The 14,290-nt window shown below is 50.7% G+C and overlaps 1 protein-coding gene across 1 annotated transcript in view; it reads right to left on the minus strand.

The window, feature by feature from the left end:
* Nucleotides 1-14,290, minus strand: part of TCF4 (transcription factor 4) — a gene marked incomplete in the record, with an annotated part of 169,706 nt that overhangs the window by 118,465 nt on the left and 36,951 nt on the right.

Raw genomic sequence — 14,290 nt, forward strand, 5'->3', positions numbered from 1 at the left:
AAAAATACAGAAAAAGCGAGGAGCGGTTCGAGATGCCTGCTTCTCCTCTATGTGCCCCAGCTATCGTTCAATAGCTGTAAATAAAACTCCAGCAGCGGTTTGTTTACAAGCAACATCACGACTGGAACAATAACAGGCCAGTAAAAAAAGCCAACAAGAATAAAATATGAGTCAACTTGCTCTTTGTCAGACTGAGGCCTCGAGATGGGCTCGCTCCGTCCCCCGGGAGCCGCAGTGCTATAAGCACAATAACAGCAGGACATGCCTCATTTCCTTCAACTGCCCGCCATGGCTCTCCCCGAGATGTTTGTAGACTTCCTTCCTCTACGCGTCAGGCTGTCAAACTGTCGTCAGCTCGCGGGACTAATAATATCCTGTTGATGTCTGCAAAGATCCACTTCTTCAAAGAAGAACAATGCCTGCGACTTTGTGCAAGAGAAGAACTCTGCGACAGAGCCATCGGACTTGTCTAAGCCCTGAGGATCACGCCCAAGGAGAGCTGGAGGCTGGTGGACTGGTAACTCCACGATGGAACCACACAAATCATTACAGCTGGAAAAGAACCCCAAGATCCCCAGGCCCAACCCCAGCTCGCCATGCTCACCGACCACGTCCCCAAGGGCAAGATCTCCATGGCTCTGGAACACCCCCAGGGACAGTGACCCCACCACTCCCTGGGCAGCCTGTGCCACTGCATCACTGCTCTCTGGAGAAGAAATTCTTCTGATATCCAGCCTGACCCCCCCCAGCGCAACCTGAGGCCATCAACTTTCACCCTATCGCTGAGGTAGAACACCGACCGAAGAGACTGACAGGAGGGACAACCCTTCAATCCAGAGGAATTACAGCCTCTCCAACCCAATCATCACACCCAACAACACAAAACTGTTTCACTCTCTGCAGGACAGTGCATCCAAGTGATTTTATTTATACAAGAATTGATCCAGTGTGGCTTCACAAGGAACAGCATCCCCATGTCCTCATGCACACGAGCAGATCAGTGCGCGGATCCACGACAGCTCCGCTCACAGCAATGCGGAGAGGGCATCGCCAAAGTGCGTCACTTATTAAAGTGAGCCTCAAGGCAACAGTTGTGATCAAAAAGCAAAAAAAAGTTCATAGATAGCTTACCAAAGGACAAAACCTAAAAGGGGTTTATTCCCCAATTCTAAGATTTCCGGATCTTGTGAGGAGCCCCATCCCCTTTGCCACCCACACCAAATTTTGCATGATACAAGCATTCGTAAACTTGCAAAGCAAAGTAATGATTCAGTAGAAACTTAAGCCCGGTGCAATCTGAAATGAGCACGTTTTGCAGCAGAGAGCAGAAAAAGCAGCCACCAGTTTGCAGCATTTATTTATTTTGTATAGGAAATCTGTGTAATGGAAAACACACACAACCTCTTGGAATTTTCCTATAAATATCTAAGTACTCCCAAATCGCGGAGCAGAATGCCAATACACTCCTCTTCTACTTCTTCCAGGAAATTCTCAATGACTTCCTGTCATGACGTCCAATAATCACGGTCTCTCCCGCAAGGTTCGGTAATTGCTTTGCCTCTAATTCGCGTCCCAACTTTTTTCCCAAGGCTGAGAACTCCTCTCCTCTCACCCACGGCCCGTCCGCACGTTTTAGCTAACACCTCCTCAGCACCGAGACTCGCATTTGCTCTTTTCCCCGGGGATTTCATGCTATTCCACTTTCCCACCACCGAAGCGTACCCCAGCTCTGTCTCACCCAAGGAGCTTCATACAGGTACGCTGCTGCCACTCATGCACGCAAACCCCGGCACCACCAGACTTGCAGCAGCCCTCCCTCCCACGCTCCCTCGCCCGTGGCCACACCGGGATCACACGGGATTCCCAACGTTCCCTCGCACAGCTGCTGACTCTTTTCCCTTTCCACCTCCTCACCAGGTGCCTCACCCTATATATCCACCTCTGTGCCTCTGATTTCTATTGGTTATTTCGACGGATAGCAGAAGTGTCCCCAAGCACGTAGATGAGGCTGCTGCTCCTTGCTGTTCCATGCCCCTACAGGGACATACTCTGAGGAAGTGCAAAGCGCTGCTGCTAACGCTGCAACGAAGCAACCCCTCCCCTCTCCCAAATAACCCTCTGCAGTTACAGCAGCGCTCAGCGCTGGGCTCTGCCCTTGTCTTGGCCTAAGTGCGCTTCATGAAATACACAACAAAATTTGCTCCTGTTCCCGTAAGAAGGCATTAACTCTCAGGTGTATGGGAGGAGGGCTCATGCGGAGGGAGAACTGCAGAGCACAGTTCTGACCTATGACAAATTTGCACCTGTATGGAAGAATAATCCACTTACTCCTGCTTGACCACCAGCACTTTCTGCAGCTTGGGAGACCCAGAAATCTCAGAGGAGGGGATGAGAATTGGGGAACCAACTCCTTTCAGGTTATGCCTTTTGATAAGGTGTTTATGGAATACCGTTTCCTTCAGATTTTTAGTTTATTAATGGCAGCTGTTGCTTTGAGGCTCACTTTAATGCGCTCCGGGCAGAGCGCTCTCCTCTCTGCCCATCAGCCTCTGGAACCCAAGGGCTACCACCGGGCATGGCCAAACCCAGCCTCGCAAAGGGAACCTGTAAACCTTGCTCCGCAGAGATCTGATCCCAAGAAAAAGCCAAATAGCTGCCTTCTTTACACTTCATTCCAAACCAACCCAGCCCACAATTGCTCCTGCCAGCTCCGTTTACCGGTGCTGCATAAACCAGTAGAGAAAGTGATGGTTGTAAAGCACTTCAAACCGGTTTGCAAAGGTCAAGGTTGCTCCAGGAGCGCGGGGTTTGTGGTGGGCCTGCTCAGCACGCGCTTGGCACTGGGGACCGGCGCTAGAAATGCGCTGAAGAGACCTGCACGGAAATGCAGGAGACAAATGCACAGCGACGAGACCTCATCCGCACGCTTCCTCGTGCACCTCCTGTGAGCTCCTCCTAATCAAAGCATTTGTGCATCCTCCAGCTGCATTCGCACAGGCACACTAAGGGCAACGCCAAACAATGTCTGTATGAATGACATACTCCCATTTACATACAGAAGTTAAATGCTATGTGTCTTGCTTGCAAACACCAGCACTACGCGTCTGAACACACATATAAGCACACAACCAAAGATTTGTCTATAATATAGAGCAGCCACTCACAGGGAGCTCCTCTTAGCTGCTAATTGCCCATGCAAAATAATTGGGTAACAAGTCTGTGCACACTACTTACACTGGCAGATCATTACAGATTTCTCCAGATAATCTAATAAAGTACTTTTCAAACGCAGACAATTTGTGCCAATTGATTAGAGTACAAATATAGTTCCTCTTGTCCCTCTTGTTCCACGTGTTTCCTTACGGTTAACTAATTAGTGAGTCTACTTCTTCCATAAAAGAAAACTCCTCCCAGCCACCTCCTGATCCTGTGCTAAAATCACTTGAAAAAATACCTCCTTTACTTCAGAGCTAACCGCACTCCTGCGTGAATTACAGAAAGCGCATCAGACACTCTTCGCGGGAAGAGAGATGACGTCATGAGCTGCAGTGTGACGTCAGCACGGGGAGATCCGGAGTGAAACTGAAGGGAGCTTAGAAATGAGAGGGACTTAACGCACAGGCAGATAGGGACGGGAGAAGGGGGAATGGCTTTAAGCTAAAAGACAGCAGACTCAGGTCAGATGTGACGGGGAAACTCTTCACCCAGAGGCAGCGAGGCCTCGGCACCGCCCAGAGCTGTGGTGCCCCATCCCTGGAGGTGCCCACGGCCATGGATGGGCCCTGGGCAGCCTGAGCTGGGGGGGCACCCAGCCCACGGCGGGGGGGGCTCTGGGGTCCCTTCCAACCCAGCCACCCCATGGTTCCGTGACTCGGCATCAGCACTGCCCCTTGGCTGATGCTCTCGGTGCTGTAACGTCAGCGCGCGCAGCCTGCCCTGCAGAGCCAAACGCAAGTTCCTGCCTCTCGACTCCTCTGCTGAGAAATTTGTTTTCAATTTCCTTAAATCCAGGTATTATAAAGATTGACCTCAATGTAGTCGTTTAAGCTCGCTCCAGAGATTTAGATATGGTTTATGGGCTGCAACATGACTAGTTAAATCAAGCCTTTAATAATCTCCTCTTGGTTCTAATACATTCTGTTCTTCCTCATTTAGAATTTATACTGAGTGCAGGTTTTGACGCTTGAAATGCGTTTTATAGAGAATAAATACAAGTGCTTTTATTTCCATCTAACGCAACCATTCCACCACGGTCCCTTCCCAGCATGGGGAGCGGGAAGATGAGGTGAAGATTCCCCTGTGCTGCAGCATTCCCTTCGCTCCACTCCTTCCTTCCTATTTGCACACTGCGATCCCGCCACCCTTCCGACGTCCACAGGGAGGGAACGGGGAGAAATGATGCTCAGTTTTGAAAATGCACAAAAATACTTTGTGCTCAGCATCCCAAACCAACGCAGCACAAAGGCAGCACCACGCCGGCACTGCAAGAGCTGCAAGGATCTCAGGAGCCAGAAACAAACGGCCTGGAACCACCGGCTGAGCCATGCGATTGATCAGCACGTGCAAAACCACGGCACGCTCCTATGCCGTGAAAACACCCATATTCTTCTCGAACAGCCAAATTAATTTCAGAATTAATTTCAGCGCAGTGCGAGGTTGGACACCCGACCACGGGCACCGACAGTGACTTTGGTTTTCAGGTGACATTCTCCCATTTTCAATAGCTCCTCTCTCCTCGCTCCGTCAAAGCGGGGATGCCAGGGAAGGGGTGAAAACAGACACAGGAAATAATGTCGAATGTGCAGAATAAACGCCTTTGGAGATACTCCAACTCGTTTCTCCGACCTCTGCCCGTCACAACTTTAAACGAAACTAATAACGAGAGCTGGCAAAATGTCCTGACACCGACGCATTTTCATGCTCTCAGCGTGAGGTTTATGCCCTGCACTCCGCTGCCGAGGGCGAGCACGGCGTTAACACTTCAGTGCACCGACTCCCAGCAGAAGTGCACGCTGCTGCACAGCGGAGCCCAGCACCTCCCCTCCAGCACCGCTGTGCAAGGAGCAGTTCATGCCCAGCCACAGACCCTCCTGCATCAAAACGCACAGGTCCTGCAGGAGCGTCTTCACTCGGGAAATTTCAGCACAGTGGGGACACTTTGCAGAAGGGAGAAGCAAGAGAAAACACGGAGAATGGCACAAGCAGCGCTCGCTGCTTAGATGCCCACGTCTGCACTTATTAGGACAATGTGGGAAAAAATTCTCTAGATCGGAGTTTTTAACAGATCAAAAAAAAAAAAAAAGAAAAAAAAAAAGAAAAGCACATTTATATTTTTTTCCTGTCTGCATTTTTTAATAATTTCATTTACAGGCTCAGCAGTTCCTCGTTTGGGAAAGCTGCGCGCACGTCTCATCTCACTTCCCCACAAGCTCAACAGCCACCTGTATTAGAAATGCACGCCAGTAACTTGGCTGGATGCTGGATCGAGTTCAGCGTGCTGAAAATATTCTGAGATCAAACCTCCAAGTTACGCACACGTGTATGCAGAAAGACAGGATCATGAATGCTGGAGAAGGCCCCCGAGATCCCCCAGCCCAACCCCAACCCATCCCCACCATGCCCACGGACCGCATCCCTCAAGAGAGCCGCAGGATCATTACAGAGCATCAACACCGGTTTGCAAAGTGAATACACTATGTACACACACTGCATCTGTATGCATTTATATCTTCCCATGTATACTTTTATACAGACACGAGGCTTCCAGGACCATTAGCAGAAAGCTTCACGCTGCGCTGACGGCGTTGAATTCGGTCACAGTTCCTGTTCTCCTGCTCGGAGTGCTTTGTGTGCTGTGACAGACACCGCTCCACGCAGCGGGGCAGGGGGACGTTCCAGTCTGCCTGGTGCTGCTCCTGTTGGCGTTATTAGATTTCTACTTTTAACGCTGCTGAGCAGGGTATTTTCTTTTCAGAAGCACTCAACATACGCTTAGAACTTCGGCTTCTTTCTGGATCTAAACAAGCAGCAGCTAAAGACCAAATGAAAAAAAGTCGATGTCCAGGCATGGCAAATCGGGAGCTCGTGTTCAGAGCCAGCGCAACCCGCAGTGCAGCAGAAACACCCAGCAGATCCCCGGCACCGCAGCGTGCAGCCAACAGCGTCACTTCCAGCAGCACCAGCCCTTTCCTGAGCACATCTCCCATCTCCATTTGTTCTACCAGCACAGCTCAGTGGCTGACTTGCTCAGGGCCGGAGCTGAAAAACACAGGTTAGCGTATCTCTTATTGCAATCTATCAATAAAAATAAGAGCCGAGTGCACGAGGTTTGCCAGCTCTATCACACGGAGGGACACTGCCACCAAAAACAATCAGCTCAACGCACCAGCTAACACAAGGAACTCGTCGCCCGTATTTTTAGTGCCTCTGCTCATTTCAGTGCGGAACAATTTCATAGGCTTCATCACCAAGTTACTGAATACCGATTTGAACGGCTGGATTTCGCCCATTGTAACTGAATTCTAAATTTCATCCAAATACAAAACTCGCTGGAAATCACAATTTAAAATCATGACCAAATAAAAAATAAGTTATGTTCCCTCTTTTTAATGCAGCACAAATATAAAGATTACCTATCTGAATTAGCACCGTAATTGCTGAAATGCAAGCGATACACAGAGGATGACTGTTTTCTGGAATAACAACCATAAACAGTACAAATGCAAGAGAGCTCATATTCATTGTTCAGACCTGTGCCTTAGCTCCCTCTATATTAAATCCCTCCTCCTGGAACATGCTCTTGCCCTGCAAAGCCTGGGCTCCAAGGACATGCCCTACAAGAGCGAGACCAACAGGCTGCAGCTGGAGCAGGGCTGAGGACAGGCAGCCTGAGGGATAAAAGGCAGCAGGGGAAAGAGGATGGCAGGAGGAGAAAGCTCCTGGCACACCGAAGGCTGGGATAAGCCATGCAGGGGATGCTGAGATGTGTCCTCGGGAGGACAAAGAGCCACCAGTGGAAGCCGGCAGCCCAGAGCACGGGCACAGAGGTTCAGCATCCTGAAATACCAGATGTTATGAGACTGGAATTGTGAGCAGGCAAACTGCTCGTCTTGTGTTGCTTCTGCACTTCCACTTGGCCAGGACCACGAAGCGCAGAGCTATGCTCAAGAGTAAAATCCTGGGAGAAAAAAATGCCACGCGAACATCTTTCCAACAAATTGCAGGAAAAAAAAAATACACTTGGTTCCATGTGAATTTTAGGTGCAGCTCTGGAGTATGGGGCTCACTCGTTCCTGTTTGGGGAAAGTGTCTCAAGTTCACCGCTCTCCAAAAGCCCTGACATGAGAGGGGAGGTGTTTGGGGAGGCTGGGTTGGGTTGGGTTGGGTTTGGGAGGAACTCTACAGAACTGAGGACTGCAATAAGCCAGCAGCAACCGAGGCCAGAGAAGGTCTCACTCGCCCTAGGAGAGGAGGGAGTGGGAGACCAGAGGTGCGGAGACAGCCACTGCACACTAAGGAAGATGAAGAATCTATTTAAAATTGAATGAGAAGTCAGGATAAATTAGAAAAATGATCAAGAAAGAAGACTGCGCTTTCAAGAGATGAAATTAGTAATTAATCCCCAAAATACAGCTCCTGTTGAGGGAAGTGTAAGAATCCAGAAGCACCCACAAATGACAGAACAAGACGACGCGAATCCAATCAGTCTGACCTTGTGTAGAACAAGTGCAGCCAATGCAGAGGCCAGAGGGAGGGCCAAGGAGTAACTTGGAAATCATCTTAGAAAAGATGATTTTAATATCATTGGGTAATTGCTAACTAGAAAATGAAGGTACACACAAACAGGCTGCCCAGGGAGCGGTGGAGTCCCCGTCCCTGGAGGAGTTCCAGAACCACGGGGATGCTGCACTTGGGGACATGGTAAGAGGGCACGGTGGGGTGGGCTGGGGTCGGGCTCGGCGATCTTGGAGGGCTTCTCCAGCCTTCATGATTTGATGGTTAAGACGTAACATGCCTACAGTCAAAGGGTATTTTTGTAAGACATTTCTTACCTCCAGTCTTAATCTGCGAGCAGGCAGCACGCAGGAGGGCTCCAGGAGCAGAACTGATGCTTCTGCTTAGCTTGTTAACCTGCCTAAGGATAACGGGACAATTTCTTAAGAGCATTTTAACTAAGTTGTGTGAATGGTCAACCCGGGCATTAAATTAACTAAACAACAAGAAATCATCAATGAACGGTGGCAACCAGAACGTAGATTTTCCGGCAGCTGCGAGGCGCTGCCGGGACGCGGTGGCTGCCTACAGGATTCATCAAACTGCAGCCCTGGGATCTCTGCCCTAACTGAGATCTCCGCACACTGCATCACCGCTGGGCTTCCATTTCCACTGTCACATCCAACATCACGCCAAAGTCGGCACGGTTAGAAAATCTGAAGTATTTGGTCAAGTCCCAAGTTTTTATGTTGCCTTCAACAGAGCTGAGTTCTTGAGCGCTCCGCCAGCAGCTCCCAACAACTGAACAAAACTGAAATATCTAAACAACTAAAAACAGTAATCACAGCAAAGGGAGCACAGCGCAAAGCACCCACCAACGACGGAGCAGCTGTGAACTCCAGCTCAACAAACTCTTGTGCTGAGGCATCCCCATCTCAGCCCGAGCTGCCTGATCAGCACAAGGCCATCATCCTTCCAATTGCAAAACCTGACGCAAGCTGGGGATGACAGTGATTTTTTTGTTAAAACCGAAGTGCCCACACGGGTACGGCCCCTCCCCAGCTCCAGCAGCAGGGAAGCAGCGCTGCACGGCGGAACCAGACCAAAGGCACTGAGATTGCTATTGGGCTTTGCATTGACTGTAAAGGGGTGGATGGCATCCGAGCGCTTGGGAAGGAAGGCAATAAAATGCATTTCTCTTGCAGGCAAATCTTGTAACAGATAGAAAACAATCTCAGCCTCTCGCTGAAGGCGCACTCACTAATTGAAACAGAAATAAAATGAGGAATAGGAAAGAGATGAAGCTACGAAGTCATGTCTTGGTGTCCAATTAGTAGGTAGGGAGTTAAATTATCAGTTGAAGACATTCCGTAAGTTTCAATGTTTAAAATTGGAAGGGCAAAAACATGCTGCAGAACTGCTGCCACCTGGCCTTGACGGCACAATCCAGAGCACTCCCTACTAAAATAACTCTTTACCCCTAGGCATGCCCAGTGACAAATACAAGGAAAGCCAGACAGAGCCCTAAGAAGTGTTCAAGAAACGTCTAGATGCTGTGTTGATTGAGAGACATGGTTTAGTGGGGTTATTGTTGGTGGGTGGATGGTTGGACTGGATAATCTTGTAGGTCTTTTCCAACCTAGCTAACTCCATGATTCTATGATTCTAAGTGCCGGTGGGGACCTGTCCGTCTCCTGGCCAGGACAGCCACGCTGCACCCAGCTCCGAGCGCCCTGGCTCCCGGATGGCGCCCACTCCGCTCCCCCGCAATGCGCACAGACCTTCCCCAGGCATCGCTCTGCCGGAACCTGCCTGGAACATGCCATGCAATGACCCACGTTTGCTGTTCCCTATCGAACCTCAGAATCATTAAGGTTGGAAAAGACCTCCAAGATCCCCAAGCCCAACCCCACACCACCCCCACCGTGCCCACTGACCACGTCCCGAAGTGCCACATCTCCATGGATCCTGAACACGGCCAGGGATGGGGACTCCACCACCTCCCTGGGCAGCCTGTGCCAGCACCTGACAACCCTGCCAGCCCTTCCACCTTGCTGTGTTCCACAGGCACCATTCCACGCTCCACTTCCCTTCCCCCTCCCTCCACAGCCCTACACCACCGCACTCGGCCAGCAGGACCCATAGGGTCTGGGTACCCTCAGCGCTCCCGGTCCTTGTACCCACTCTGTACTCCCCAGGCTTTTTTTTTCATGTCTTAAAAAGAAAGGTACAGATAACCATGCTCCCACTTCAAATGCCTTGTTTTTTTTATCTTGCTGCTATTGTTCCACTTTTTTTGGTTTAAACATAGTACGACAAACTCATCAAAATTGCTAGGCAGATAAAATATCTGTAATTGTGCTCTGATGTTCTCTAAATGACAGGGCATGCACGTATTTACCGCTTAGAACTGAAATAACAACAATTAATTTGCATAGTGCGTTGCACTTTGCACGCTGCAGAGCACTCCAGAGCTCATTTTAAAAGCCTGCGAGGTGGGCAGATAGTGCCACTCCACAGAACTAAGTGCCATCAGTTTTGCGGACAGCAGTGCACCTGGCTTTTCATTCCTCGCAGCCACACAAGTTAAGTCCTCCAGAGTCACTGCTGAATCAAGCACAAATGGGCTAAGATACGCCCCCAAACCTGCAGTGCAAAATGCAATAATTTCATCTTCCTTGCTGCCAGCCTCAGTTATACACTATTCAGACTTGTAGACAAAGGCTCGTGCTCCATGCCCATGCAAGAAATGCCCCGTGCCCACCCTGACGCACCGGCAGGAGGGAACCGCTCTGATTTCAAGCTGCAGAGCTGCACGAAAGCAAACGGAAATACATTCTCCTAGTGCAGCAGAAATATGCAAGTGTGTGAGTCAGTAGTTCCAAAAATACATTTCATAAGCTGCAGAACAGATACGTATGTTGCCATGGCACTTAAGCAAAAATTAACAAGTCTCAAGCTTGTTTCGTGTATGAATCAAATTCCAAGTGATCGTAGTTTCCCCTCTACTCAGCTGCTTTATTGCTTGCACGCTAAGGTCAGTTTTGCCACTGATTTCATTTGTTTCTTTTCCAGACTCGGCTTTCAGAGCTGAAGGGCATTTAAAGGTGCAGAGAAGTGCTTAGCAGGATGTTCACAAGTGCCTCGATGCCTGCCTCCCAGCAATGGCTTCTTTCAATCCTATTAGGTACCTGTCTGCAAGGCCGGGCACCTGATGCCTGCACAAATCCGGCTGGTGGAGCGCAATCTGCACGGCGACGGCTAACGAGAGCTCTGCACAACCTGAGCAGGAGGGAAGCAGCCCCGAATGAACGCTTTGATTAAATTATCTCCTGCACACAAAGAGCAAGGTGCACTTAGGTGGGCGTTAACACAAGGAAAGAGAAAAAAAGGAAAGGAGGAAGAACAGAAAGCCAGCGTACTAATCGGGGCTCTCATTCACATCTGGTGACACCTGGAGGTGCTCCAGCAAGACTGACATCCTCCGCAGACGGCAGCGGGAGCAGAATCTGGGCAGGATGGGGCAGGGCAGCGCCGCGGCAAGGGGCTGCAGACCCCCGCCACCCTCCCCAGAACTGGGAGAAGAGCAGAAAACCGCTGTGCCCAAAGGCACGTGCACCAAGACGCACATCCGTCCTCGGGATGGAGATGCGTGTTTATAGCTCCGTGCAAACTATTTTCAGACAGCCCGGCACCTGCCTGTGCCAGCTGCACACAGCCACGGCAGGATGCTTCCCAAACCCAACCCTTGGAAGCCGGTCCAAAAAAACTCTCCCAGAGACGCACACGCGCGCTTGCGATGGCACGGGCCACAGCCCAAGCCCCAGCGCTGCCGGTGCCGACCGGCCCCAGCCCTGCCCACCACTGCCTGGCAGCAACCCCACGGAAAGGAACCCCAACCCGTCCCACCAGCACAGCTCACGGGACGCCAAGGGTCTTCAGAGCCGCAGCACCAGCCCCGCTGCACCGCGTCGGCTTCCCGAGGACAGCGCAGACCCTGCGCCCGGCGCTCCTTTCAGCGCACGTTTGCGGCTGTTCATATTGAGTTAAAACCTTTCCATAAATGAAAGCGCTGGAGCTCTCAATATGCAGCGTGCGGTAACGCGAACACAAATACGCTTCCCATGGGAGTAAACTTAGCAGCCGAGCCGGGGAAGAATCCTTACTATGCAGAAGATAAAGGCACCTTCCGCGTGTAGAGGGAAGCTATGGAAATTGAACTCCTCGCAGTCTTCCTCGAGCTCTGAAGGCTTCAAATAAAGCAGAGGACCAGAGGGCTGGGTTTTTTTATTTCTTTATTTTCTGGCAAACGTTGAATAGAAGGTCTAACAAAAATGTTCAGAAATATGCAAATAATTTCTCAGCAATTCACTTGTTTTTGAAGACGCGTGTCACCATAATCATGCATCATAAATCAAAATTAGGTGAGAAAAATAATAAATTAGCAATTTTCAGAGGCTTAATAATCTTGCCTTTATCGTTCACTCCACCATACCAGCACCATTCCTACATTAACAGCCCTTCCCTCAAAAATAGACATAACACTAGCGTAACATTTCCTGCTTTCAGGGTGCTGGTTGGTTGGGTTTTTTTTTCTGAAGGATGTCAAGAAACAACTCCCAGCCAGCGCTCCCACCGCTCACAGCCGAGGCGGCGGGCAGGGGCGAGGGAAAGGACGGGAGCCCCGGCACCGCGGAGCCCCGAGCCCGTCCAGCCCAGACCCAGCGCATCCCGCTGACCAGCCGCTCCACAAACGCACACCAGCCACGGAGGCAGCATCCTGCCCGCAGCCTGCGCTCGGGACCACACCGCGCGCTTGCCAACAGCAGCGAAGCCACAGGTTACTTGTGAGCCGACCTGGAATCGGCGCGTGCCTCGACTTCATTTTTACTGACCTGCGCTGCATTTTCATGGCGGCCCCTTGGCCACGAGGTGACGGTGACTCAAGGAACAATACCACCCCGACAGCCCCCCCAGAGAACCCCGAGGTGGGTTTTGCCCGGCGCATTCATCACGCTAACGTCGGATTTTAGAAGACTCGGATGAGCGTTTCATAAGCGGTGAAGAATGAACAATACGAGAAGTCCTCCCGCTCTCATCCTTCAGGAAGGCGTGGGTGGCAGCTCCGCGCTTTCCACGTGCTCTCTGCCTCTTCCCTGCGGTTCCTGCCTCCTCTGGCTCCCACCGGCCCCAAACCCCGCACTCTGCACCCCCCAGGAACTGCTCCCTCTTCTCAGCTCAGTGCCCGCCGCATGTCACGAAGAACGTTTGCTTGCTGCATCTCATCTGAGTGTTTCTGGAGGTGAAGCACGGTACCGCCCTGGATCCCTTCCCTTTGTTTTCCTCTGCCTAATGATAGTGGCCATCGTGGGCGGGCGAATTCCTTTCCGAAAGGGAACAGAAACCCAGAAGTCGGGGACGGAGAATTGAGATCACCTATGGCCACGAATGCGATTGCCGTTGCCTAAAATATCCCTCGCAGTAGGATTTCAACTATATTCAAAACTCAGCTTCTACATAATAGCACTCTTAATAACAAACCTATTTTTTCCCAGCAATCCTTCCCCAGCTCCCCCTGTGCTATCCCATCTCTGCTCTCCAACCCCCACGGCTTGATTTCTTTGCTCAATGTGACATCTGTCCACGCTACATCGCAATATCCTTGGGCGACGGAGCATGCCTCCTCACGCATCCATAAACCCCCAGTGCAAATGCAGCAGTACCCAAACAAACAAGCAAGCCCTAATAACTCTCAGCGGGGGCAGCCGTGGCTCTGCACCATGGCTCCGTGCCCACGGCCAGGTCTGCGCGGGCAGGACCCGCCGCCGTCACGTGGGATCCTCCTCAATGCATAAAGGCTCCCTTGTTGGGCGAAGTTTGTTCACGCCACAGTCCCAGCCCCACATCTGGTGCTCGCAGTGACCAAAACATTCCTTGTTAGCTTCCCAGTAAATAAATTATTTTCTACAGAAACACTCCAGTGACTAAGATGAAAATAGTGTGGAAAAGGAAATGTGCCGGACCATTTATACTGTTTTTATATGTCGCTTAATGGGCAGAGAGCTGCTGAATACCAGGCTGCAGTTCAATTGAAGTGTTCCACTGTCATCACCACCAGCTGCAGAACCACCGAGACTGAAACACAGCCCTGCCATTCAGGCTCATTTCAGCCATTGTTGCTCATAATATGATCTAAAGGAACATTTGCAGGATTTCATAGAAAGTTTAAATGTTGTTTGATGAGAGCCATTAGATATTTAAATCCAAAATGAATGACATACAGTAGCTAGAGAAGCAATCACAGCACACCTAAAGTGGAGCAGTAACTGCGTGACTACCATTGCTCTCCTTCCGGGCTACCAGCCGTGGGGCACGCGGCACCGCAGTGGCCAGGACAAGCCCAGGCCAACAGCAGCCCATGATGCAGGTGTTCCTCTTCCAGAGAACCAGTTCCATACATCTAGAGCACAACACAAGGGAGATACCAAACAGAGAGGCATTTCTCACTCTTTTTCAAAGTCATCCCATTGAAACCCTGCAGAAGATATACACCCAAAGAACGAGCGGTGAGCTCACC

The sequence above is a fragment of the Numida meleagris genome, chromosome Z, assembly GCF_002078875.1.
Source record: "Numida meleagris isolate 19003 breed g44 Domestic line chromosome Z, NumMel1.0, whole genome shotgun sequence".
NCBI classification, from domain to species: Eukaryota; Metazoa; Chordata; class Aves; order Galliformes; family Numididae; genus Numida; species Numida meleagris.